Here is a 26,175-nt window from a genome sequence, read left to right on the forward strand (position 1 = left end):
AACTAAGGTTTTTTTCAAGAGGGAAGGTTATAAAAGGAAAGCTAGGGAAAGAAAGAAGTATGAATGGCTGAATAAAAGGTTGGGGTTTCTCATTAAGTTGAAAAAGAAGGGATGGAGAGTGGATGGTAAGATTGATGCTGTGAAAAGAGATATAAAGGATTGGTTGAATGAAAGAGGAAAAGAGTTAATGTACCGAGCAAAAGTGGACAAATTGGAGAAGGATGAAAAGTGTTCAAGATATTTTTTTAAGAAAGTGATTGGGAGAAAGGATGATTTAGTGAGTGTGTATGATAAGGATGGTGGTTTGGTGAGAGGCAAAGCTGTACTGAATGTGGTGAAAGAGTTTTATGAGGACTTATATGCAGTCAAACAGTGTGATAGGGGTTTGGCTGAGGAAGTGCTGGAAGTGATTGATAAGAAGGTAGATAGTAATGAGTATGAGAGTTTAATGAGAGAGATTGGAATGGAAGAGATTAAAAGGACGGTTGATAGTATGGCTAAAAATAAGACTCCTGGAGAGGATGGGTTGCCGGCTGAGTTTTATGTGAAATTGTGGGATGTACTGAAGGATGATATGGAGAGTATCTTTAAGTATATGTGGGCTAATGGAAGATTGGTGGAAAGTATGAAGAGTGGGATAGTGGTTTTGATTTATAAGAAAGGGGATGTGAATGATATAAGGAATTGGAGGCCGATAACTTTGTTGAATGTGGATTATAAAATATTTGCAAAGCTGATTACAAATAGAATGAGGGACGTGATAGAGCAAGTGATTGGGGAGGAGCAAGTGTGTGGTGTGCCAGGAAGAAGAATTATTGAGAATTTGTGTTTGTTGAGAGATATATTGTGGGATGGTATGTGTAGAAAGCAGGTGGTTCGTGTGTTGTCAATTGATTTTGAAAAAGCTTTTGACCGTTTGTCGCATGGGTTTTTGTTTAAGGTGCTAGTTAAAATGGGGTTTCCAGGTGATTTTGTGAATATTGTGAGAATGTTGTATAAGGAAGTGTATAGTAAGATTCTGATTAATGGATGGATGACTGAGGAGATTAAAGTATGTTCAGGGGTGAGACAGGGATGTCCCTTGTCACCTATTGCTTTTATTTGTGCTATGGAACCATTATTAGAATTATTGCGTAAGGATAAATGTGTGAGAGGTGTGAGAGTTCCGGGGGGTCGTGGTAAAGAGGTTAAAGTGTTGGCTTATATGGATGATGTATGTGTGGTAAGTGAATCTGTTGCGGCTGTAAGAAGATCCAAGTTATTGGTAAGTCTGTTTTGTGGTGCGTCTGGTTTTAAGGTCAATTGGGGAAAGAGTGAATATAAATGTTTTGGTGGTGTGACTCAGAGTGAGGATGTTGGTATGGAAGGGGTGGAAGGGCCTATTCAAGTGTTGGGGGTTAAGATGGATGAACGGTTGGATGGTAGAAATAGTTGGGAGGATGTGGGGAAGAGAGTGCAAAAGAAATTGAATTTTTGGAGGTTGAGAGAGTTGTCAATGGTTGGTAAGGTTATGATAGTGAAGAGTGTGATTTTGCCAATACTGTTATATGTTGCTGTTGTGTTTCCGCCAAGTTATATGGTTTTGCGAAAGGTGAAAAGAATGTTATTTGTGTTTTTGTGGGGTACAAAGATGGAAAGAGTTAAGAGAGAGATTGTAATGAAAGATGGTAAAAATGGAGGAATGGACTTTCCGAATGTTGATGTGTATCTGGGTGTGAATATTGTTTTTGCTTTGAAAAGAATGATGGGAGGTGAAAAGAGTTGTGCATGTATGGTGAGATATTTGGGTGGCAGTGTGTTATGTAAATTGGGTTGGTTGGAAAGAGATTTGAGAGTGCCTTATGCTTTTGTGTGTCCTAGTTGGTATGTATATGTGGTGAAATTTTTGGAGAATTATAGGTTGATTGGTGTGGGTCCAGAAGTGTTTGTGAGTAAAAAGAGTATGATTGGGTACATTAAAAAAGACGAAGTTGAATGTTCAATTAATATGGTGAGAGCTGTAGATGTGGGGAGAGTGTGGAAGAGTATAATGACTGTTGGAGTAACAAATAGACAACGTGAGATAGTATGGCAGAGTTTGCATGGTGCGTTACCGGTAAGAGAATTTCAAAGAAATAGAGGGATTGGAAGGTATGAGAGGTGTCCAAGAGATGGGTGTGATGGGATTGAGAGTGTGATGCATGTATTTTGGAATTGTGAAATGGCGCAAGGTGTGTGGAAAGGGATGAGATTGCTGTTTAAAGAATTGACTGGTATAAGGTATATGTCGTATGATGTGGTTATGTTTGGACTTAGTATGGTAGGGAGAGATAAGGAAAGGGTTTTTTTTGTGTTGCTTGCCATTATTAAAGAAGTACTTTGGGATGTTAGGAATTTATGTGTATTCAAAAGAAAAAACGTGTCGGTGGAGGGTTGTATTAAGATGATTCTAGATAGGTTATATGTTGTTTATTTGTGTGATAGGAAGAATTTGGGGGATAAGGATGCTGAGGGGATATGGAAGTTTTTGAAATGGAGATATCTTGTAAGTTTGTAATTGGTGATGGTATTTATGTTTGTTTGAAATTGAAAATAAAAAGAAAGACCTAATGATGAGTTGGACTTTACTTCAGAAAGTCTAAGTGACGAAGTATGGAGTTGGATTTTGATGTTTTAATGTCCAAACCTGAAGGTTTAAAAAAAAAAAAAAAAAAAAAAAAAAAATCTGTTCTTATCAGTTTAATATCTGATACGTCCCCTATCTGGGGACCATATATTAAATGGATTTTTGAGAACGGGGGCCGATTTCGAAGCTTGCTTCCGTCGCCCTATGCATTGACCCGATATGGCAGTATCTTCGGGTACAGTGCACCACCCCCTTACAGGGTTAAAAAGAAAGATTCCTACTTTCATTGCTACCTGCTTGCTGGCTAGCCAGCTAGCCAGCCCTGTGGGCCTTGCTGCTGCTGCAGCCAAAAAACAAAAGGTGGTGCTGCTGCTGCTTCTGCTGCTTCTGCTTCTGTCTGGCCGCTGTTGGAGCGTCCAGGCACAGGACTTCTGCTGCTGCTGACTAAATGGCCTCCTTAATTGGATCATTTGAGTAGCCAGCACACCTGTGCAGGTAGGGCATGACATGATAGGCAGCTGCCTTGATAGCGGGTGGGTGCTGAATCTTCCTAATTGACAAAATAAGATTAATGCTTATGAAGAAATATAAAATCTCATCCCTTCCCCAATATCGCGCCACACCCCTACCCCTTAATTCCCTGGTTGAACTTGATGGACATATGTCTTTTTTCGACCGTACTAACTATGTAACTATGTAACATAACATGGGGGGGGGGGGGGTCTCCTGGCTGTTCACACAGGTGTGTCATTGCTGTACATTGACCATGCATTGCTTCTGTGGTATTGCAAAGGCAAAGACAAATGCTTCCAGCCATCCATTGCACTAATGGATTGGTCATCAGCTGGCTGTCTATGTCCCGCATCAATATAGACCAAAGTACAGAGGGTTAGGCTATGCTATTGTGCACCTACCTGATGCATCAGAAGGTGCGAGGCCCTTGCTAAATTCTGTGCACAGACTTTGAGATCTATACTTTAGACTGTATCTAAACCTGCTCCAACATGGACTGACATTCTGGCCTACTTTCAGCCGATGCGACTTGTCTGTCGCTGAACAGTCGCTTTTTATGTATTCAGCACCTATGTATAATGTTGTAAAAATGCTCTAGAAGCTAAAGTCGCAGAAATGTCACACATATTTGGCCTGCAACTTTCTGTGCGACAAATTCAGACAGGAAAAATCAGTATAAATCCTTAGAAAATTATCCCCCAGTGTCTCCATCTGCTGGCGGTATTGAATAAGCATTGCTGCACTGATGGGGTATGCATTAGATGAAAAAAAAGAAGAAAAAGAAGAATAATACGCCCAGAAAAGAGGCGAAAAGGAGAAAAACGTAAAAAAACGTGAAAAAAAAGTAAGAGGAAGAGAAGGGAAAAAAAGGTGGAAATGGGTTTAAAAGTGATTTCGGCGGAGAAATATATATATATATATATATATATATATATATATATATATATATACGCGCACACACACACATATATATAAACGTATTCTCCGTTGAGATATTGCAGCCGCTGCTGTGTCCAGGCCCAGGAGCCTTAGCACTGTGCTGTGATGTCACTCAATACCACTGACATCACTAGGTGTAAACAACATCTCTCCTTTGCTGTGTATGTGACTATGGAGCTGTTTGGTGATGTCGTCTATTATGGCCTTCATAGAAGCAACAGGAGATTGTTGCATCCATCTAGAACCCTCAGAACTACAGTGCTATGATGTCACTCACTTCCACAGGCCTTGCAGAGTGTAAACAACAACAACCCAGCTTTGTTGTGTATGTAACCATAGGGATTTGTGATGTCACCTAGAACCTTCACAGCAGCGACAGCTTTATGAGGAGCATCAGCACTGCTCTGCCTGAGCAGAACCATCACCGCCATAGGTTGTCAAATAACCCGGGTTTAACCCACACAGGTAAGTCCAATGGGGTGCAGGCATGTCCTCTATGCTTACAGCTTCCCGTGGGTGTTGGTTTGATACCGTTTGGGGACAGCCAAGGAGGCATCTGCAGGCAACAAAGGTAGGTGTGTGCTTGTGTGTGTGTTTCCTATGCAGATCCTAAGCCCAGTGTCACATGCAAGTAGGAGGAGTAAGAAGGGTTCCTGGCAAATCCGGGTTATGGATTGCATTTAAAAAGGCCCCGTGGGAGTGCAATGGGCCCCTGTCTTGCTGCTTAGCAATAATGGTATGGGTTTAGGTTCTGCTGTGTGTACTGGTGGTTGACTGCCCCCCAGCCCAGAGTGTGCATGGAAAATTGTCTGGCAGCCTCCCTGACAGCAAGCAGTGATAGTGCCCATGAAGGGCACCTTGTTGGGCCCGCCCCTTTCACGGTTATCGCTTCTCGGCCTTTTGGCTAAGATCAAGTGTAGTATCTGTTCTTATCAGTTTAATATCTGATACGTCCCCTATCTGGGGACCATATATTAAATGGATTTTTGAGAACGGGGGCCGATTTCGAAGCTTGCTTCCGTCGCCCTATGCATTGACCCGATATGGCAGTATCTTCGGGTACAGTGCACCACCCCCTTACAGGGTTAAAAAGAAAGATTCCTACTTTCATTGCTACCTGCTTGCTGGCTAGCCAGCTAGCCAGCCCTGTGGGCCTTGCTGTTGCTGCAGCCAAAAAACAAAAGGTGGTGCTGCTGCTGCTTCTGCTTGTGTCTGGCCGCTGTTGGAGCGTCCAGGCACAGGACTTCTGCTGCTGCTGACTAAATGGCCTCCTTAATTGGATCATTTGAGTAGCCAGCACACCTGTGCAGGTAGGGCATGACATGATAGGCAGCTGCCTTGATAGCGGGTGGGTGCTGAATGTTCCTAATTGACAAAATAAGATTAATGCTTATGAAGAAATATAAAATCTCATCCCTTCCCCAATATCGCGCCACACCCCTACCCCTTAATTCCCTGGTTGAACTTGATGGACATATGTCTTTTTTCGACCGTACTAACTATGTAACTATGTAACATAACATGGGGGGGGGGGGTCTCCTGGCTGTTCACACAGGTGTGTCATTGCTGTACATTGACCATGCATTGCTTCTGTGGTATTGCAAAGGCAAAGACAAATGCTTCCAGCCATCCATTGCACTAATGGATTGGTCATCAGCTGGCTGTCTATGTCCCGCATCAATATAGACCAAAGTACAGAGGGTTAGGCTATGCTATTGTGCACCTACCTGATGCATCAGAAGGTGCGAGGCCCTTGCTAAATTCTGTGCACAGACTTTGAGATCTATACTTTAGACTGTATCTAAACCTGCTCCAACATGGACTGACATTCTGGCCTACTTTCAGCCGATGCGACTTGTCTGTCGCTGAACAGTCGCTTTTTATGTATTCAGCACCTATGTATAATGTTGTAAAAATGCTCTAGAAGCTAAAGTCGCAGAAATGTCACACATATTTGGCCTGCAACTTTCTGTGCGACAAATTCAGACAGGAAAAATCAGTATAAATCCTTAGAAAATTATCCCCCAGTGTCTCCATCTGCTGGCGGTATTGAATAAGCATTGCTGCACTGATGGGGTATGCATTAGACGAAAAAAAAGAAGAAAAAGAAGAATAATACGCCCAGAAAAGAGGCGAAAAGGAGAAAAACGTAAAAAAACGTGAAAAAAAAGTAAGAGGAAGAGAAGGGAAAAAAAGGTGGAAATGGGTTTAAAAGTGATTTCGGCGGAGAAATATATATATATATATATATATATATATATATATATACGCGCACACACACACATATATATAAACGTATTCTCCGTTGAGATATTGCAGCCGCTGCTGTGTCCAGGCCCAGGAGCCTTAGCACTGTGCTGTGATGTCACTCAATACCACTGACATCACTAGGTGTAAACAACATCTCTCCTTTGCTGTGTATGTGACTATGGAGCTGTTTGGTGATGTCGTCTATTATGGCCTTCATAGAAGCAACAGGAGATTGTTGCATCCATCTAGAACCCTCAGAACTACAGTGCTATGATGTCACTCACTTCCACAGGCCTTGCAGAGTGTAAACAACAACAACCCAGCTTTGTTGTGTATGTAACCATAGGGATTTGTGATGTCACCTAGAACCTTCACAGCAGCGACAGCTTTATGAGGAGCATCAGCACTGCTCTGCCTGAGCAGAACCATCACCGCCATAGGTTGTCAAATAACCCGGGTTTAACCCACACAGGTAAGTCCAATGGGGTGCAGGCATGTCCTCTATGCTTACAGCTTCCCGTGGGTGTTGGTTTGATACCGTTTGGGGACAGCCAAGGAGGCATCTGCAGGCAACAAAGGTAGGTGTGTGCTTGTGTGTGTGTTTCCTATGCAGATCCTAAGCCCAGTGTCACATGCAAGTAGGAGGAGTAAGAAGGGTTCCTGGCAAATCCGGGTTATGGATTGCATTTAAAAAGGCCCCGTGGGAGTGCAATGGGCCCCTGTCTTGCTGCTTAGCAATAATGGTATGGGTTTAGGTTCTGCTGTGTGTACTGGTGGTTGACTGCCCCCCAGCCCAGAGTGTGCATGGAAAATTGTCTGGCAGCCTCCCTGACAGCAAGCAGTGATAGTGCCCATGAAGGGCACCTTGTTGGGCCCGCCCCTTTCACGGTTATCGCTTCTCGGCCTTTTGGCTAAGATCAAGTGTAGTATCTGTTCTTATCAGTTTAATATCTGATACGTCCCCTATCTGGGGACCATATATTAAATGGATTTTTGAGAACGGGGGCCGATTTCGAAGCTTGCTTCCGTCGCCCTATGCATTGACCCGATATGGCAGTATCTTCGGGTACAGTGCACCACCCCCTTACAGGGTTAAAAAGAAAGATTCCTACTTTCATTGCTACCTGCTTGCTGGCTAGCCAGCTAGCCAGCCCTGTGGGCCTTGCTGCTGCTGCAGCCAAAAAACAAAAGGTGGTGCTGCTGCTGCTTCTGCTGCTTCTGCTTCTGCTTGTGTCTGGCCGCTGTTGGAGCGTCCAGGCACAGGACTTCTGCTGCTGCTGACTAAATGGCCTCCTTAATTGGATCATTTGAGTAGCCAGCACACCTGTGCAGGTAGGGCATGACATGATAGGCAGCTGCCTTGATAGCGGGTGGGTGCTGAATGTTCCTAATTGACAAAATAAGATTAATGCTTATGAAGAAATATAAAATCTCATCCCTTCCCCAATATCGCGCCACACCCCTACCCCTTAATTCCCTGGTTGAACTTGATGGACATATGTCTTTTTTCGACCGTACTAACTATGTAACTATGTAACATAACATGGGGGGGGGGGGGGGGGGTCTCCTGGCTGTTCACACAGGTGTGTCATTGCTGTACATTGACCATGCATTGCTTCTGTGGTATTGCAAAGGCAAAGACAAATGCTTCCAGCCATCCATTGCACTAATGGATTGGTCATCAGCTGGCTGTCTATGTCCCGCATCAATATAGACCAAAGTACAGAGGGTTAGGCTATGCTATTGTGCACCTACCTGATGCATCAGAAGGTGCGAGGCCCTTGCTAAATTCTGTGCACAGACTTTGAGATCTATACTTTAGACTGTATCTAAACCTGCTCCAACATGGACTGACATTCTGGCCTACTTTCAGCCGATGCGACTTGTCTGTCGCTGAACAGTCGCTTTTTATGTATTCAGCACCTATGTATAATGTTGTAAAAATGCTCTAGAAGCTAAAGTCGCAGAAATGTCACACATATTTGGCCTGCAACTTTCTGTGCGACAAATTCAGACAGGAAAAATCAGTATAAATCCTTAGAAAATTATCCCCCAGTGTCTCCATCTGCTGGCGGTATTGAATAAGCATTGCTGCACTGATGGGGTATGCATTAGACGAAAAAAAAGAAGAAAAAGAAGAATAATACGCCCAGAAAAGAGGCGAAAAGGAGAAAAACGTAAAAAAACGTGAAAAAAAAGTAAGAGGAAGAGAAGGGAAAAAAAGGTGGAAATGGGTTTAAAAGTGATTTCGGCGGAGAAATATATATATATATATATATATATATATATATATATATATACGCGCACACACACACATATATATAAACGTATTCTCCGTTGAGATATTGCAGCCGCTGCTGTGTCCAGGCCCAGGAGCCTTAGCACTGTGCTGTGATGTCACTCAATACCACTGACATCACTAGGTGTAAACAACATCTCTCCTTTGCTGTGTATGTGACTATGGAGCTGTTTGGTGATGTCGTCTATTATGGCCTTCATAGAAGCAACAGGAGATTGTTGCATCCATCTAGAACCCTCAGAACTACAGTGCTATGATGTCACTCACTTCCACAGGCCTTGCAGAGTGTAAACAACAACAACCCAGCTTTGTTGTGTATGTAACCATAGGGATTTGTGATGTCACCTAGAACCTTCACAGCAGCGACAGCTTTATGAGGAGCATCAGCACTGCTCTGCCTGAGCAGAACCATCACCGCCATAGGTTGTCAAATAACCCGGGTTTAACCCACACAGGTAAGTCCAATGGGGTGCAGGCATGTCCTCTATGCTTACAGCTTCCCGTGGGTGTTGGTTTGATACCGTTTGGGGACAGCCAAGGAGGCATCTGCAGGCAACAAAGGTAGGTGTGTGCTTGTGTGTGTGTTTCCTATGCAGATCCTAAGCCCAGTGTCACATGCAAGTAGGAGGAGTAAGAAGGGTTCCTGGCAAATCCGGGTTATGGATTGCATTTAAAAAGGCCCCGTGGGAGTGCAATGGGCCCCTGTCTTGCTGCTTAGCAATAATGGTATGGGTTTAGGTTCTGCTGTGTGTACTGGTGGTTGACTGCCCCCCAGCCCAGAGTGTGCATGGAAAATTGTCTGGCAGCCTCCCTGACAGCAAGCAGTGATAGTGCCCATGAAGGGCACCTTGTTGGGCCCGCCCCTTTCACGGTTATTGCTTCTCGGCCTTTTGGCTAAGATCAAGTGTAGTATCTGTTCTTATCAGTTTAATATCTGATACGTCCCCTATCTGGGGACCATATATTAAATGGATTTTTGAGAACGGGGGCCGATTTCGAAGCTTGCTTCCGTCGCCCTATGCATTGACCCGATATGGCAGTATCTTCGGGTACAGTGCACCACCCCCTTACAGGGTTAAAAAGAAAGATTCCTACTTTCATTGCTACCTGCTTGCTGGCTAGCCAGCTAGCCAGCCCTGTGGGCCTTGCTGCTGCTGCAGCCAAAAAACAAAAGGTGGTGCTGCTGCTGCTTCTGCTGCTTCTGCTTCTGCTTGTGTCTGGCCGCTGTTGGAGCGTCCAGGCACAGGACTTCTGCTGCTGCTGACTAAATGGCCTCCTTAATTGGATCATTTGAGTAGCCAGCACACCTGTGCAGGTAGGGCATGACATGATAGGCAGCTGCCTTGATAGCGGGTGGGTGCTGAATGTTCCTAATTGACAAAATAAGATTAATGCTTATGAAGAAATATAAAATCTCATCCCTTCCCCAATATCGCGCCACACCCCTACCCCTTAATTCCCTGGTTGAACTTGATGGACATATGTCTTTTTTCGACCGTACTAACTATGTAACTATGTAACATAACATGGGGGGGGGGGGTCTCCTGGCTGTTCACACAGGTGTGTCATTGCTGTACATTGACCATGCATTGCTTCTGTGGTATTGCAAAGGCAAAGACAAATGCTTCCAGCCATCCATTGCACTAATGGATTGGTCATCAGCTGGCTGTCTATGTCCCGCATCAATATAGACCAAAGTACAGAGGGTTAGGCTATGCTATTGTGCACCTACCTGATGCATCAGAAGGTGCGAGGCCCTTGCTAAATTCTGTGCACAGACTTTGAGATCTATACTTTAGACTGTATCTAAACCTGCTCCAACATGGACTGACATTCTGGCCTACTTTCAGCCGATGCGACTTGTCTGTCGCTGAACAGTCGCTTTTTATGTATTCAGCACCTATGTATAATGTTGTAAAAATGCTCTAGAAGCTAAAGTCGCAGAAATGTCACACATATTTGGCCTGCAACTTTCTGTGCGACAAATTCAGACAGGAAAAATCAGTATAAATCCTTAGAAAATTATCCCCCAGTGTCTCCATCTGCTGGCGGTATTGAATAAGCATTGCTGCACTGATGGGGTATGCATTAGACGAAAAAAAAGAAGAAAAAGAAGAATAATACGCCCAGAAAAGAGGCGAAAAGGAGAAAAACGTAAAAAAACGTGAAAAAAAAGTAAGAGGAAGAGAAGGGAAAAAAAGGTGGAAATGGGTTTAAAAGTGATTTCGGCGGAGAAATATATATATATATATATATATATATATATATATATATATATATATATACGCGCACACACACACATATATATAAACGTATTCTCCGTTGAGATATTGCAGCCGCTGCTGTGTCCAGGCCCAGGAGCCTTAGCACTGTGCTGTGATGTCACTCAATACCACTGACATCACTAGGTGTAAACAACATCTCTCCTTTGCTGTGTATGTGACTATGGAGCTGTTTGGTGATGTCGTCTATTATGGCCTTCATAGAAGCAACAGGAGATTGTTGCATCCATCTAGAACCCTCAGAACTACAGTGCTATGATGTCACTCACTTCCACAGGCCTTGCAGAGTGTAAACAACAACAACCCAGCTTTGTTGTGTATGTAACCATAGGGATTTGTGATGTCACCTAGAACCTTCACAGCAGCAACAGCTTTATGAGGAGCATCAGCACTGCTCTGCCTGAGCAGAACCATCACCGCCATAGGTTGTCAAATAACCCGGGTTTAACCCACACAGGTAAGTCCAATGGGGTGCAGGCATGTCCTCTATGCTTACAGCTTTCCGTGGGTGTTGGTTTGATACCGTTTGGGGACAGCCAAGGAGGCATCTGCAGGCAACAAAGGTAGGTGTGTGCTTGTGTGTGTGTTTCCTATGCAGATCCTAAGCCCAGTGTCACATGCAAGTAGGAGGAGTAAGAAGGGTTCCTGGCAAATCCGGGTTATGGATTGCATTTAAAAAGGCCCCGTGGGAGTGCAATGGGCCCCTGTCTTGCTGCTTAGCAATAATGGTATGGGTTTAGGTTCTGCTGTGTGTACTGGTGGTTGACTGCCCCCCAGCCCAGAGTGTGCATGGAAAATTGTCTGGCAGCCTCCCTGACAGCAAGCAGTGATAGTGCCCATGAAGGGCACCTTGTTGGGCCCGCCCCTTTCACGGTTATCGCTTCTCGGCCTTTTGGCTAAGATCAAGTGTAGTATCTGTTCTTATCAGTTTAATATCTGATACGTCCCCTATCTGGGGACCATATATTAAATGGATTTTTGAGAACGGGGGCCGATTTCGAAGCTTGCTTCCGTCGCCCTATGCATTGACCCGATATGGCAGTATCTTCGGGTACAGTGCACCACCCCCTTACAGGGTTAAAAAGAAAGATTCCTACTTTCATTGCTACCTGCTTGCTGGCTAGCCAGCTAGCCAGCCCTGTGGGCCTTGCTGCTGCTGCAGCCAAAAAACAAAAGGTGGTGCTGCTGCTGCTTCTGCTTCTGCTTGTGTCTGGCCGCTGTTGGAGCGTCCAGGCACAGGACTTCTGCTGCTGCTGACTAAATGGCCTCCTTAATTGGATCATTTGAGTAGCCAGCACACCTGTGCAGGTAGGGCATGACATGATAGGCAGCTGCCTTGATAGCGGGTGGGTGCTGAATGTTCCTAATTGACAAAATAAGATTAATGCTTATGAAGAAATATAAAATCTCATCCCTTCCCCAATATCGCGCCACACCCCTACCCCTTAATTCCCTGGTTGAACTTGATGGACATATGTCTTTTTTCGACCGTACTAACTATGTAACTATGTAACATAACATGGGGGGGGGGGGTCTCCTGGCTGTTCACACAGGTGTGTCATTGCTGTACATTGACCATGCATTGCTTCTGTGGTATTGCAAAGGCAAAGACAAATGCTTCCAGCCATCCATTGCACTAATGGATTGGTCATCAGCTGGCTGTCTATGTCCCGCATCAATATAGACCAAAGTACAGAGGGTTAGGCTATGCTATTGTGCACCTACCTGATGCATCAGAAGGCGCGAGGCCCTTGCTAAATTCTGTGCACAGACTTTGAGATCTATACTTTAGACTGTATCTAAACCTGCTCCAACATGGACTGACATTCTGGCCTACTTTCAGCCGATGCGACTTGTCTGTCGCTGAACAGTCGCTTTTTATGTATTCAGCACCTATGTATAATGTTGTAAAAATGCTCTAGAAGCTAAAGTCGCAGAAATGTCACACATATTTGGCCTGCAACTTTCTGTGCGACAAATTCAGACAGGAAAAATCAGTATAAATCCTTAGAAAATTATCCCCCAGTGTCTCCATCTGCTGGCGGTATTGAATAAGCATTGCTGCACTGATGGGGTATGCATTAGACGAAAAAAAAGAAGAAAAAGAAGAATAATACGCCCAGAAAAGAGGCGAAAAGGAGAAAAACGTAAAAAAACGTGAAAAAAAAGTAAGAGGAAGAGAAGGGAAAAAAAGGTGGAAATGGGTTTAAAAGTGATTTCGGCGGAGAAATATATATATATATATATATATATATATATATATATATATACGCGCACACACACACATATATATAAACGTATTCTCCGTTGAGATATTGCAGCCGCTGCTGTGTCCAGGCCCAGGAGCCTTAGCACTGTGCTGTGATGTCACTCAATACCACTGACATCACTAGGTGTAAACAACATCTCTCCTTTGCTGTGTATGTGACTATGGAGCTGTTTGGTGATGTCGTCTATTATGGCCTTCATAGAAGCAACAGGAGATTGTTGCATCCATCTAGAACCCTCAGAACTACAGTGCTATGATGTCACTCACTTCCACAGGCCTTGCAGAGTGTAAACAACAACAACCCAGCTTTGTTGTGTATGTAACCATAGGGATTTGTGATGTCACCTAGAACCTTCACAGCAGCGACAGCTTTATGAGGAGCATCAGCACTGCTCTGCCTGAGCAGAACCATCACCGCCATAGGTTGTCAAATAACCCGGGTTTAACCCACACAGGTAAGTCCAATGGGGTGCAGGCATGTCCTCTATGCTTACAGCTTCCCGTGGGTGTTGGTTTGATACCGTTTGGGGACAGCCAAGGAGGCATCTGCAGGCAACAAAGGTAGGTGTGTGCTTGTGTGTGTGTTTCCTATGCAGATCCTAAGCCCAGTGTCACATGCAAGTAGGAGGAGTAAGAAGGGTTCCTGGCAAATCCGGGTTATGGATTGCATTTAAAAAGGCCCCGTGGGAGTGCAATGGGCCCCTGTCTTGCTGCTTAGCAATAATGGTATGGGTTTAGGTTCTGCTGTGTGTACTGGTGGTTGACTGCCCCCCAGCCCAGAGTGTGCATGGAAAATTGTCTGGCAGCCTCCCTGACAGCAAGCAGTGATAGTGCCCATGAAGGGCACCTTGTTGGGCCCGCCCCTTTCACGGTTATCGCTTCTCGGCTTTTTGGCTAAGATCAAGTGTAGTATCTGTTCTTATCAGTTTAATATCTGATACGTCCCCTATCTGGGGACCATATATTAAATGGATTTTTGAGAACGGGGGCCGATTTCAAAGCTTGCTTCCGTCGCCCTATGCATTGACCCGATATGGCAGTATCTTCGGGTACAGTGCACCACCCCCTTACAGGGTTAAAAAGAAAGATTCCTACTTTCATTGCTACCTGCTTGCTGGCTAGCCAGCTAGCCAGCCCTGTGGGCCTTGCTGCTGCTGCAGCCAAAAAACAAAAGGTGGTGCTGCTGCTGCTTCTGCTGCTTCTGCTTCTGCCTGGCCGCTGTTGGAGCGTCCAGGCACAGGACTTCTGCTGCTGCTGACTAAATGGCCTCCTTAATTGGATCATTTGAGTAGCCAGCACACCTGTGCAGGTAGGGCATGACATGATAGGCAGCTGCCTTGATAGCGGGTGGGTGCTGAATGTTCCTAATTGACAAAATAAGATTAATGCTTATGAAGAAATATAAAATCTCATCCCTTCCCCAATATCGCGCCACACCCCTACCCCTTAATTCCCTGGTTGAACTTGATGGACATATGTCTTTTTTCGACCGTACTAACTATGTAACTATGTAACATAACATGGGGGGGGGGGGGGGGGGTCTCCTGGCTGTTCACACAGGTGTGTCATTGCTGTACATTGACCATGCATTGCTTCTGTGGTATTGCAAAGGCAAAGACAAATGCTTCCAGCCATCCATTGCACTAATGGATTGGTCATCAGCTGGCTGTCTATGTCCCGCATCAATATAGACCAAAGTACAGAGGGTTAGGCTATGCTATTGTGCACCTACCTGATGCATCAGAAGGTGCGAGGCCCTTGCTAAATTCTGTGCACAGACTTTGAGATCTATACTTTAGACTGTATCTAAACCTGCTCCAACATGGACTGACATTCTGGCCTACTTTCAGCCGATGTGACTTGTCTGTCGCTGAACAGTCGCTTTTTATGTATTCAGCACCTATGTATAATGTTGTAAAAATGCTCTAGAAGCTAAAGTCGCAGAAATGTCACACATATTTGGCCTGCAACTTTCTGTGCGACAAATTCAGACAGGAAAAATCAGTATAAATCCTTAGAAAATTATCCCCCAGTGTCTCCATCTGCTGGCGGTATTGAATAAGCATTGCTGCACTGATGGGGTATGCATTAGACGAAAAAAAAGAAGAAAAAGAAGAATAATACGCCCAGAAAAGAGGCGAAAAGGAGAAAAACGTAAAAAAACTTGAAAAAAAAGTAAGAGGAAGAGAAGGGAAAAAAAGGTGGAAATGGGTTTAAAAGTGATTTCGGCGGAGAAATATATATATATATATATATATATATATATATATATATATATATATACGCGCACACACACACATATATATAAACGTATTCTCCGTTGAGATATTGCAGCCGCTGCTGTGTCCAGGCCCAGGAGCCTTAGCACTGTGCTGTGATGTCACTCAATACCACTGACATCACTAGGTGTAAACAACATCTCTCCTTTGCTGTGTATGTGACTATGGAGCTGTTTGGTGATGTCGTCTATTATGGCCTTCATAGAAGCAACAGGAGATTGTTGCATCCATCTAGAACCCTCAGAACTACAGTGCTATGATGTCACTCACTTCCACAGGCCTTGCAGAGTGTAAACAACAACAACCCAGCTTTGTTGTGTATGTAACCATAGGGATTTGTGATGTCACCTAGAACCTTCACAGCAGCGACAGCTTTATGAGGAGCATCAGCACTGCTCTGCCTGAGCAGAACCATCACCGCCATAGGTTGTCAAATAACCCGGGTTTAACCCACACAGGTAAGTCCAATGGGGTGCAGGCATGTCCTCTATGCTTACAGCTTCCCGTGGGTGTTGGTTTGATACCGTTTGGGGACAGCCAAGGAGGCATCTGCAGGCAACAAAGGTAGGTGTGTGCTTGTGTGTGTGTTTCCTATGCAGATCCTAAGCCCAGTGTCACATGCAAGTAGGAGGAGTAAGAAGGGTTCCTGGCAAATCCGGGTTATGGATTGCATTTAAAAAGGCCCCGTGGGAGTGCAATGGGCCCCTGTCTTGCTGCTTAGCAATAATGGTATGGGTTTAGGTTCTGCTGTGTGTACTGGTGGTTGACTGCCCCCCAGCCCAGAGTGTGCATGGAAAATTGTCTGGCAGCCTCCCTGACAGCAAGCAGTGATAGTGCCCATGAAGGGCACCTTGTTGGGCCCGCCCCTTTCACGGTTATCGCTTCTCGGCCTTTTGGCTAAGATCAAGTGTAGTATCTGTTCTTATCAGTTTAATATCTGATACGTCCCCTATCTGGGGACCATATATTAAATGGATTTTTGAGAACGGGGGCCGATTTCGAAGCTTGCTTCCGTCGCCCTATGCATTGACCCGATATGGCAGTATCTTCGGGTACAGTGCACCACCCCCTTACAGGGTTAAAAAGAAAGATTCCTACTTTCATTGCTACCTGCTTGCTAGCTAGCCAGCCCTGTGGGCCTTGCTGCTGCTGCAGCCAAAAAACAAAAGGTGGTGCTGCTGCTGCTTCTGCTGCTTCTGCTTCTGCTTGTGTCTGGCCGCTGTTGGAGCGTCCAGGCACAGGACTTCTGCTGCTGCTGACTAAATGGCCTCCTTAATTGGATCATTTGAGTAGCCAGCACACCTGTGCAGGTAGGGCATGACATGATAGGCAGCTGCCTTGATAGCGGGTGGGTGCTGAATGTTCCTAATTGACAAAATAAGATTAATGCTTATGAAGAAATATAAAATCTCATCCCTTCCCCAATATCGCGCCACACCCCTACCCCTTAATTCCCTGGTTGAACTTGATGGACATATGTCTTTTTTCGACCGTACTAACTATGTAACTATGTAACATAACATGGGGGGGGGGGGGGGTCTCCTGGCTGTTCACACAGGTGTGTCATTGCTGTACATTGACCATGCATTGCTTCTGTGGTATTGCAAAGGCAAAGACAAATGCTTCCAGCCATCCATTGCACTAATGGATTGGTCATCAGCTGGCTGTCTATGTCCCGCATCAATATAGACCAAAGTACAGAGGGTTAGGCTATGCTATTGTGCACCTACCTGATGCATCAGAAGGTGCGAGGCCCTTGCTAAATTCTGTGCACAGACTTTGAGATCTATACTTTAGACTGTATCTAAACCTGCTCCAACATGGACTGACATTCTGGCCTACTTTCAGCCGATGCGACTTGTCTGTCGCTGAACAGTCGCTTTTTATGTATTCAGCACCTATGTATAATGTTGTAAAAATGCTCTAGAAGCTAAAGTCGCAGAAATGTCACACATATTTGGCCTGCAACTTTCTGTGCGACAAATTCAGACAGGAAAAATCAGTATAAATCCTTAGAAGATTATCCCCCAGTGTCTCCATCTGCTGGCGGTATTGAATAAGCATTGCTGCACTGATGGGGTATGCATTAGACGAAAAAAAAGAAGAAAAAGAAGAATAATACGCCCAGAAAAGAGGCGAAAAGGAGAAAAACGTAAAAAAACGTGAAAAAAAAGTAAGAGGAAGAGAAGGGAAAAAAAGGTGGAAATGGGTTTAAAAGTGATTTCGGCGGAGAAATATATATATATATATATATATATATATATATATATATATATATATATATATATATACGCGCACACACACACATATATAAACGTATTCTCCGTTGAGATATTGCAGCCGCTGCTGTGTCCAGGCCCAGGAGCCTTAGCACTGTGCTGTGATGTCACTCAATACCACTGACATCACTAGGTGTAAACAACATCTCTCCTTTGCTGTGTATGTGACTATGGAGCTGTTTGGTGATGTCGTCTATTATGGCCTTCATAGAAGCAACAGGAGATTGTTGCATCCATCTAGAACCCTCAGAACTACAGTGCTATGATGTCACTCACTTCCACAGGCCTTGCAGAGTGTAAACAACAACAACCCAGCTTTGTTGTGTATGTAACCATAGGGATTTGTGATGTCACCTAGAACCTTCACAGCAGCGACAGCTTTATGAGGAGCATCAGCACTGCTCTGCCTGAGCAGAACCATCACCGCCATAGGTTGTCAAATAACCCGGGTTTAACCCACACAGGTAAGTCCAATGGGGTGCAGGCATGTCCTCTATGCTTACAGCTTCCCGTGGGTGTTGGTTTGATACCGTTTGGGGACAGCCAAGGAGGCATCTGCAGGCAACAAAGGTAGGTGTGTGCTTGTGTGTGTGTTTCCTATGCAGATCCTAAGCCCAGTGTCACATGCAAGTAGGAGGAGTAAGAAGGGTTCCTGGCAAATCCGGGTTATGGATTGCATTTAAAAAGGCCCCGTGGGAGTGCAATGGGCCCCTGTCTTGCTGCTTAGCAATAATGGTATGGGTTTAGGTTCTGCTGTGTGTACTGGTGGTTGACTGCCCCCCAGCCCAGAGTGTGCATGGAAAATTGTCTGGCAGCCTCCCTGACAGCAAGCAGTGATAGTGCCCATGAAGGGCACCTTGTTGGGCCCGCCCCTTTCACGGTTATCGCTTCTCGGCCTTTTGGCTAAGATCAAGTGTAGTATCTGTTCTTATCAGTTTAATATCTGATACGTCCCCTATCTGGGGACCATATATTAAATGGATTTTTGAGAACGGGGCCGATTTCGAAGCTTGCTTCCGTCGCCCTATGCATTGACCCGATATGGCAGTATCTTCGGGTACAGTGCACCACCCCCTTACAGGGTTAAAAAGAAAGATTCCTACTTTCATTGCTACCTGCTTGCTGGCTAGCCAGCTAGCCAGCCCTGTGGGCCTTGCTGCTGCTGCAGCCAAAAAACAAAAGGTGATGCTGCTGCTGCTTCTGCTGCTTCTGCTTCTGCTTGTGTCTGGCAGCTGTTGGAGCGTCCAGGCACAGGACTTCTGCTGCTGCTGACTAAATGGCCTCCTTAATTGGATCATTTGAGTAGCCAGCACACCTGTGCAGGTAGGGCATGACATGATAGGCAGCTGCCTTGATAGCGGGTGGGTGCTGAATGTTCCTAATTGACAAAATAAGATTAATGCTTATGAAGAAATATAAAATCTCATCCCTTCCCCAATATCGCGCCACACCCCTACCCCTTAATTCCCTGGTTGAACTTGATGGACATATGTCTTTTTTCGACCGTACTAACTATGTAACTATGTAACATAACATGGGGGGGGGGGGGGTCTCCTGGCTGTTCACACAGGTGTGTCATTGCTGTACATTGACCATGCATTGCTTCTGTGGTATTGCAAAGGCAAAGACAAATGCTTCCAGCCATCCATTGCACTAATGGATTGGTCATCAGCTGGCTGTCTATGTCCCGCATCAATATAGACCAAAGTACAGAGGGTTAGGCTATGCTATTGTGCACCTACCTGATGCATCAGAAGGTGCGAGGCCCTTGCTAAATTCTGTGCACAGACTTTGAGATCTATACTTTAGACTGTATCTAAACCTGCTCCAACATGGACTGACATTCTGGCCTACTTTCAGCCGATGCGACTTGTCTGTCGCTGAACAGTCGCTTTTTATGTATTCAGCACCTATGTATAATGTTGTAAAAATGCTCTAGAAGCTAAAGTCGCAGAAATGTCACACATATTTGGCCTGCAACTTTCTGTGCGACAAATTCAGACAGGAAAAATCAGTATAAATCCTTAGAAAATTATCCCCCAGTGTCTCCATCTGCTGGCGGTATTGAATAAGCATTGCTGCACTGATGGGGTATGCATTAGACGAAAAAAAAGAAGAAAAAGAAGAATAATACGCCCAGAAAAGAGGCGAAAAGGAGAAAAACGTAAAAAAACGTGAAAAAAAAGTAAGAGGAAGAGAAGGGAAAAAAAGGTGGAAATGGGTTTAAAAGTGATTTCGGCGGAGAAATATATATATATATATATATATATATATATATATATATATATACGCGCACACACACACATATATATAAACGTATTCTCCGTTGAGATATTGCAGCCGCTGCTGTGTCCAGGCCCAGGAGCCTTAGCACTGTGCTGTGATGTCACTCAATACCACTGACATCACTAGGTGTAAACAACATCTCTCCTTTGCTGTGTATGTGACTATGGAGCTGTTTGGTGATGTCGTCTATTATGGCCTTCATAGAAGCAACAGGAGATTGTTGCATCCATCTAGAACCCTCAGAACTACAGTGCTATGATGTCACTCACTTCCACAGGCCTTGCAGAGTGTAAACAACAACAACCCAGCTTTGTTGTGTATGTAACCATAAGGATTTGTGATGTCACCTAGAACCTTCACAGCAGCGACAGCTTTATGAGGAGCATCAGCACTGCTCTGCCTGAGCAGAACCATCACCGCCATAGGTTGTCAAATAACCCGGGTTTAACCCACACAGGTAAGTCCAATGGGGTGCAGGCATGTCCTCTATGCTTACAGCTTCCTGTGGGTGTTGGTTTGATACCGTTTGGGGACAGCCAAGGAGGCATCTGCAGGAAACAAAGGTAGGTGTGTGCTTGTGTGTGTGTTTCCTATGCAGATCCTAAGCCCAGTGTCACATGCAAGTAGGAGGAGTAAGAAGGGTTCCTGGCAAATCCGGGTTATGGATTGCATTTAAAAAGGCCCCGTGGGAGTGCAATGGGCCCCTGTCTTGCTGCTTAGCAATAATGGTATGGGTTTAGGTTCTGCTGTGTGTACTGGTGGTTGACTGCCCCCCAGCCCAGAGTGTGCATGGAAAATTGTCTGGCAGCCTCCCTGACAGCAAGCAGTGATAGTGCCCATGAAGGGCACCTTGTTGGGCCCGCCCCTTTCACGGTTATCGCTTCTCGGCCTTTTGGCTAAGATCAAGTGTAGTATCTGTTCTTATCAGTTTAATATCTGATACGTCCCCTATCTGGGGACCATATATTAAATGGATTTTTGAGAACGGGGGCCGATTTCGAAGCTTGCTTCCGTCGCCCTATGCATTGACCCGATATGGCAGTATCTTCGGGTACAGTGCACCACCCCCTTACAGGGTTAAAAAGAAAGATTCCTACTTTCATTGCTACCTGCTTGCTGGCTAGCCAGCTAGCCAGCCCTGTGGGCCTTGCTGCTGCTGCTGCAGCCAAAAAACAAAAGGTGGTGCTGCTGCTGCTTCTGCTTCTGCTTGTGTCTGGCCGCTGTTGGAGCGTCCAGGCACAGGACTTCTGCTGCTGCTGACTAAATGGCCTCCTTAATTGGATCATTTGAGTAGCCAGCACACCTGTGCAGGTAGGGCATGACATGATAGGCAGCTGCCTTGATAGCGGGTGGGTGCTGAATGTTCCTAATTGACAAAATAAGATTAATGCTTATGAAGAAATATAAAATCTCATCCCTTCCCCAATATCGCGCCACACCCCTACCCCTTAATTCCCTGGTTGAACTTGATGGACATATGTCTTTTTTCGACCGTACTAACTATGTAACTATGTAACATAACATGGGGGGGGGGGGGGGTCTCCTGGCTGTTCACACAGGTGTGTCATTGCTGTACATTGACCATGCATTGCTTCTGTGGTATTGCAAAGGCAAAGACAAATGCTTCCAGCCATCCATTGCACTAATGGATTGGTCATCAGCTGGCTGTCTATGTCCCGCATCAATATAGACCAAAGTACAGAGGGTTAGGCTATGCTATTGTGCACCTACCTGATGCATCAGAAGGTGCGAGGCCCTTGCTAAATTCTGTGCACAGACTTTGAGATCTATACTTTAGACTGTATCTAAACCTGCTCCAACATGGACTGACATTCTGGCCTACTTTCAGCCGATGCGACTTGTCTGTCGCTGAACAGTCGCTTTTTATGTATTCAGCACCTATGTATAATGTTGTAAAAATGCTCTAGAAGCTAAAGTCGCAGAAATGTCACACATATTTGGCCTGCAACTTTCTGTGCGACAAATTCAGACAGGAAAAATCAGTATAAATCCTTAGAAAATTATCCCCCAGTGTCTCCATCTGCTGGCGGTATTGAATAAGCATTGCTGCACTGATGGGGTATGCATTAGACGAAAAAAAAGAAGAAAAAGAAGAATAATACGCCCAGAAAAGAGGCGAAAAGGAGAAAAACGTAAAAAAACGTGAAAAAAAAGTAAGAGGAAGAGAAGGGAAAAAAAGGTGGAAATGGGTTTAAAAGTGATTTCGGCGGAGAAATATATATATATATATATATATATATATATATATATATATATATATATATATATATATACGCGCACACACACACATATATATAAACGTATTCTCCGTTGAGATATTGCAGCCGCTGCTGTGTCCAGGCCCAGGAGCCTTAGCACTGTGCTGTGATGTCACTCAATACCACTGACATCACTAGGTGTAAACAACATCTCTCCTTTGCTGTGTATGTGACTATGGAGCTGTTTGGTGATGTCGTCTATTATGGCCTTCATAGAAGCAACAGGAGATTGTTGCATCCATCTAGAACCCTCAGAACTACAGTGCTATGATGTCACTCACTTCCACAGGCCTTGCAGAGTGTAAACAACAACAACCCAGCTTTGTTGTGTATGTAACCATAGGGATTTGTGATGTCACCTAGAACCTTCACAGCAGCGACAGCTTTATGAGGAGCATCAGCACTGCTCTGCCTGAGCAGAACCATCACCGCCATAGGTTGTCAAATAACCCGGGTTTAACCCACACAGGTAAGTCCAATGGGGTGCAGGCATGTCCTCTATGCTTACAGCTTCCCGTGGGTGTTGGTTTGATACCGTTTGGGGACAGCCAAGGAGGCATCTGCAGGCAACAAAGGTAGGTGTGTGCTTGTGTGTGTGTTTCCTATGCAGATCCTAAGCCCAGTGTCACATGCAAGTAGGAGGAGTAAGAAGGGTTCCTGGCAAATCCGGGTTATGGATTGCATTTAAAAAGGCCCCGTGGGAGTGCAATGGGCCCCTGTCTTGCTGCTTAGCAATAATGGTATGGGTTTAGGTTCTGCTGTGTGTACTGGTGGTTGACTGCCCCCCAGCCCAGAGTGTGCATGGAAAATTGTCTGGCAGCCTCCCTGACAGCAAGCAGTGATAGTGCCCATGAAGGGCACCTTGTTGGGCCCGCCCCTTTCACGGTTATCGCTTCTCGGCCTTTTGGCTAAGATCAAGTGTAGTATCTGTTCTTATCAGTTTAATATCTGATACGTCCCCTATCTGGGGACCATATATTAAATGGATTTTTGAGAACGGGGGCCGATTTCGAAGCTTGCTTCCGTCGCCCTATGCATTGACCCGATATGGCAGTATCTTCGGGTACAGTGCACCACCCCCTTACAGGGTTAAAAAGAAAGATTCCTACTTTCATTGCTACCTGCTTGCTGGCTAGCCAGCTAGCCAGCCCTGTGGGCCTTGCTGCTGCTGCAGCCAAAAAACAAAAGGTGGTGCTGCTGCTGCTTCTGCTGCTTCTGCTTCTGCTTGTGTCTGGCCGCTGTTGGAGCGTCCAGGCACAGGACTTCTGCTGCTGCTGACTAAATGGCCTCCTTAATTGGATCATTTGAGTAGCCAGCACACCTGTGCAGGTAGGGCATGACATGATAGGCAGCTGCCTTGATAGCGGGTGGGTGCTGAATGTTCCTAATTGACAAAATAAGATTAATGCTTATGAAGAAATATAAAATCTCATCCCTTCCCCAATATCGCGCCACACCCCTACCCCTTAATTCCCTGGTTGAACTTGATGGACATATGTCTTTTTTCGACCGTACTAACTATGTAACTATGTAACATAACATGGGGGGGGGGGGGGGGTCTCCTGGCTGTTCACACAGGTGTGTCATTGCTGTACATTGACCATGCATTGCTTCTGTGGTATTGCAAAGGCAAAGACAAATGCTTCCAGCCATCCATTGCACTAATGGATTGGTCATCAGCTGGCTGTCTATGTCCCGCATCAATATAGACCAAAGTACAGAGGGTTAGGCTATGCTATTGTGCACCTACCTGATGCATCAGAAGGTGCGAGGCCCTTGCTAAATTCTGTGCACAGACTTTGAGATCTATACTTTAGACTGTATCTAAACCTGCTCCAACATGGACTGACATTCTGGCCTACTTTCAGCCGATGCGACTTGTCTGTCGCTGAACAGTCGCTTTTTATGTATTCAGCACCTATGTATAATGTTGTAAAAATGCTCTAGAAGCTAAAGTCGCAGAAATGTCACACATATTTGGCCTGCAACTTTCTGTGCGACAAATTCAGACAGGAAAAATCAGTATAAATCCTTAGAAAATTATCCCCCAGTGTCTCCATCTGCTGGCGGTATTGAATAAGCATTGCTGCACTGATGGGGTATGCATTAGACGAAAAAAAAGAAGAAAAAGAAGAATAATACGCCCAGAAAAGAGGCAAAAAGGAGAAAAACGTAAAAAAACGTGAAAAAAAAGTAAGAGGAAGAGAAGGGAAAAAAAGGTGGAAATGGGTTTAAAAGTGATTTCGGCGGAGAAATATATATATATATATATATATATATATATATATATATATATATATACGCGCACACACACACATATATATAAACGTATTCTCCGTTGAGATATTGCAGCCGCTGCTGTGTCCAGGCCCAGGAGCCTTAGCACTGTGCTGTGATGTCACTCAATACCACTGACATCACTAGGTGTAAACAACATCTCTCCTTTGCTGTGTATGTGACTATGGAGCTGTTTGGTGATGTCGTCTATTATGGCCTTCATAGAAGCAACAGGAGATTGTTGCATCCATCTAGAACCCTCAGAACTACAGTGCTATGATGTCACTCACTTCCACAGGCCTTGCAGAGTGTAAACAACAACAACCCAGCTTTGTTGTGTATGTAACCATAGGGATTTGTGATGTCACCTAGAACCTTCACAGCAGCGACAGCTTTATGAGGAGCATCAGCACTGCTCTGCCTGAGCAGAACCATCACCGCCATAGGTTGTCAAATAACCCGGGTTTAACCCACACAGGTAAGTCCAATGGGGTGCAGGCATGTCCTCTATGCTTACAGCTTCCCGTGGGTGTTGGTTTGATACCGTTTGGGGACAGCCAAGGAGGCATCTGCAGGCAACAAAGGTAGGTGTGTGCTTGTGTGTGTGTTTCCTATGCAGATCCTAAGCCCAGTGTCACATGCAAGTAGGAGGAGTAAGAAGGGTTCCTGGCAAATCCGGGTTATGGATTGCATTTAAAAAGGCCCCGTGGGAGTGCAATGGGCCCCTGTCTTGCTGCTTAGCAATAATGGTATGGGTTTAGGTTCTGCTGTGTGTACTGGTGGTTGACTGCCCCCCAGCCCAGAGTGTGCATGGAAAATTGTCTGGCAGCCTCCCTGACAGCAAGCAGTGATAGTGCCCATGAAGGGCACCTTGTTGGGCCCGCCCCTTTCACGGTTATCGCTTCTCGGCCTTTTGGCTAAGATCAAGTGTAGTATCTGTTCTTATCAGTTTAATATCTGATACGTCCCCTATCTGGGGACCATATATTAAATGGATTTTTGAGAACGGGGGCCGATTTCGAAGCTTGCTTCCGTCGCCCTATGCATTGACCCGATATGGCAGTATCTTCGGGTACAGTGCACCACCCCCTTACAGGGTTAAAAAGAAAGATTCCTACTTTCATTGCTACCTGCTTGCTGGCTAGCCAGCTAGCCAGCCCTGTGGGCCTTGCTGCTGCTGCAGCCAAAAAACAAAAGGTGGTGCTGCTGCTGCTTCTGCTGCTTCTGCTTCTGCTTGTGTCTGGCCGCTGTTGGAGCATCCAGGCACAGGACTTCTGCTGCTGCTGACTAAATGGCCTCCTTAATTGGATCATTTGAGTAGCCAGCACACCTGTGCAGGTAGGGCATGACATGATAGGCAGCTGCCTTGATAGCGGGTGGGTGCTGAATGTTCCTAATTGACAAAATAAGATTAATGCTTATGAAGAAATATAAAATCTCATCCCTTCCCCAATATCGCGCCACACCCCTACCCCTTAATTCCCTGGTTGAACTTGATGGACATATGTCTTTTTTCGACCGTACTAACTATGTAACTATGTAACATAACATGGGGGGGGGGGGGGTCTCCTGGCTGTTCACACAGGTGTGTCATTGCTGTACATTGACCATGCATTGC

General features: G+C 45.2%; 11 non-coding genes across 11 annotated transcripts; all 11 read left to right on the forward strand.

Moving 5' to 3' along the window:
* Positions 1-2,668: 2,668 nt before the first annotated feature.
* Positions 2,669-2,856, forward strand: LOC130324554 (U2 spliceosomal RNA). The gene has a single exon (XR_008869540.1). It is a non-coding gene; the product is annotated as a U2 spliceosomal RNA (small nuclear RNA).
* A 2,085-nt stretch (positions 2,857-4,941) lies between these two features.
* Positions 4,942-5,132, forward strand: LOC130324528 (U2 spliceosomal RNA). The gene has a single exon (XR_008869519.1). It is a non-coding gene; the product is annotated as a U2 spliceosomal RNA (small nuclear RNA).
* A 2,066-nt stretch (positions 5,133-7,198) lies between these two features.
* On the forward strand, positions 7,199-7,389 carry LOC130324540 (U2 spliceosomal RNA). The gene has a single exon (XR_008869530.1). It is a non-coding gene; the product is annotated as a U2 spliceosomal RNA (small nuclear RNA).
* Positions 7,390-9,480: 2,091 nt separating this feature from the next.
* Positions 9,481-9,671, forward strand: LOC130324519 (U2 spliceosomal RNA). Its single transcript, XR_008869511.1, has one exon. It is a non-coding gene; the product is annotated as a U2 spliceosomal RNA (small nuclear RNA).
* A 2,093-nt stretch (positions 9,672-11,764) lies between these two features.
* LOC130324552 (U2 spliceosomal RNA) lies at positions 11,765-11,955 on the forward strand. Its single transcript, XR_008869539.1, has one exon. It is a non-coding gene; the product is annotated as a U2 spliceosomal RNA (small nuclear RNA).
* A 2,076-nt stretch (positions 11,956-14,031) lies between these two features.
* Positions 14,032-14,222, forward strand: LOC130324535 (U2 spliceosomal RNA). Its single transcript, XR_008869525.1, has one exon. It is a non-coding gene; the product is annotated as a U2 spliceosomal RNA (small nuclear RNA).
* Positions 14,223-16,313: 2,091 nt separating this feature from the next.
* LOC130324566 (U2 spliceosomal RNA) lies at positions 16,314-16,504 on the forward strand. Its single transcript, XR_008869545.1, has one exon. It is a non-coding gene; the product is annotated as a U2 spliceosomal RNA (small nuclear RNA).
* A 2,094-nt stretch (positions 16,505-18,598) lies between these two features.
* On the forward strand, positions 18,599-18,788 carry LOC130324527 (U2 spliceosomal RNA). Its single transcript, XR_008869518.1, has one exon. It is a non-coding gene; the product is annotated as a U2 spliceosomal RNA (small nuclear RNA).
* Positions 18,789-20,877: 2,089 nt separating this feature from the next.
* Positions 20,878-21,068, forward strand: LOC130324570 (U2 spliceosomal RNA). Its single transcript, XR_008869546.1, has one exon. It is a non-coding gene; the product is annotated as a U2 spliceosomal RNA (small nuclear RNA).
* Positions 21,069-23,168: 2,100 nt separating this feature from the next.
* Positions 23,169-23,359, forward strand: LOC130324571 (U2 spliceosomal RNA). The gene has a single exon (XR_008869547.1). It is a non-coding gene; the product is annotated as a U2 spliceosomal RNA (small nuclear RNA).
* A 2,095-nt stretch (positions 23,360-25,454) lies between these two features.
* Positions 25,455-25,645, forward strand: LOC130324572 (U2 spliceosomal RNA). The gene has a single exon (XR_008869548.1). It is a non-coding gene; the product is annotated as a U2 spliceosomal RNA (small nuclear RNA).
* The last annotated feature ends 530 nt before the right edge of the window (positions 25,646-26,175 follow it).

This window comes from Hyla sarda, unplaced genomic scaffold (genome assembly GCF_029499605.1).
Source record: "Hyla sarda isolate aHylSar1 unplaced genomic scaffold, aHylSar1.hap1 scaffold_265, whole genome shotgun sequence".
NCBI lineage: Eukaryota > Metazoa > Chordata > Amphibia > Anura > Hylidae > Hyla > Hyla sarda.